Below are 1,392 nucleotides of genomic sequence, written 5' to 3' on the forward strand. Positions count from 1 at the left end.
TGCCCAGCCATACCCAGCTAATTTATATATATATATATAATATATATTTTTTGTTTGTTTGTTTTTGTAGAGACAGGGTCTTGCTATGTAGCCCAGGTTGGTCTCAAACTTCTGGCTTCAATCTTCCTGCCTTGGCCCCCCAAAGCATTAGATTACATTTGTGAGCCACCGCACCTGGCTTTATTTTAGATAATAAGATGGGAGACTGATCACAGAAGGTTTCCCTGAGGAAATGAGATTAAGGAAACCTGATATTGAAAGTTCTGGGCTGGACATAGCAGCTCACACCTGTAAGCCCAACATTTTGGGAGACCGTGGTGGGCAAATCACTTGAGCTCAGGAGTTCAAGACCAGTCCAGGCAACATGGCAAAACCCTGTCTCTACTAAAAATACAAAAATTAGCCAGGTGTGGTGTTGCATGTCTGTAGTCCCAGCTACTCGGGAGGCTGAGGTGGGAGGATGGCTTGAGCCTTGTAGGCGAAGGTTGCACTGAGCCAAGATCACACCACTGCACTCCAGCCTTGACGACAGAGGGAGACCCCGTCTCAAAAAATAAAAGTAAGTTCTGGATAGATATGAGCTGAGAGGAGTGAAAAATAAAAATAAAAGAAAAACAATTTTTTAAAAAGAAGAAAATTCTGGGTAAGGGGCATTCCAGGCAACCAGAAGAGCAGGTGGAAGGGCCGCAAGATGGAAACAAGTGGCTATGGCTGGAACCTTGTGGACGAGGAGAAGATGAAGTCAAGGAGGCAGATTGGGGCTGGATTATGTGCTTGGCACAGAGTAAACATATGTTTCACCAACAAGTGGGCACATATCAGGTCTAAGTGCAGGCGGAACGTAATTCTTGCTACCCTGCAGGTGACCAAAATACAAAAGTAAAGCGTAGATGTTAAGTGTTGTCTCCACAAAAATGACTACGTGATGTATATTGCATTTGTTAATTAGCTAGATTTAACCATTCCATAGTGTATATACACTTCAAAACATCATGTTGTACACAATAAATACACACAATTTTATCTGTCAATTTAAAGAAATAGTGGTTGTTCTAGGGTTTACAATGTTCATATTTTATTTACAATAGTCTGCCTTCAAAGAATATTACATTACTGCACTTACAGTTTAAGAACCTTATGATAGTATAGTTACAATTCCCCCACCCTTTGGTCTTTTAATCCTCACAATACGCTTACTGTATATTTGTTTACACTGTTAAATATCATTGATTGAATTTTTTTTAAAAATCCTCTGTCAAAAAAAAAAAAAAAAAAGCCTGGGAACAGTGTTTCTCATGTCTGTAATCCCTGCAATCCCAGATTTGAGAGGCTGGGGCAAAAGGATCGCTTGAGCCCAGGAGTTTGAGGCTGCAGTGAGCTATGATTGCGCCA

Source organism: Colobus angolensis, unplaced genomic scaffold (assembly GCF_000951035.1).
Source record: "Colobus angolensis palliatus isolate OR3802 unplaced genomic scaffold, Cang.pa_1.0 Scaffold10, whole genome shotgun sequence".
Taxonomy (NCBI): Eukaryota; Metazoa; Chordata; class Mammalia; order Primates; family Cercopithecidae; genus Colobus; species Colobus angolensis.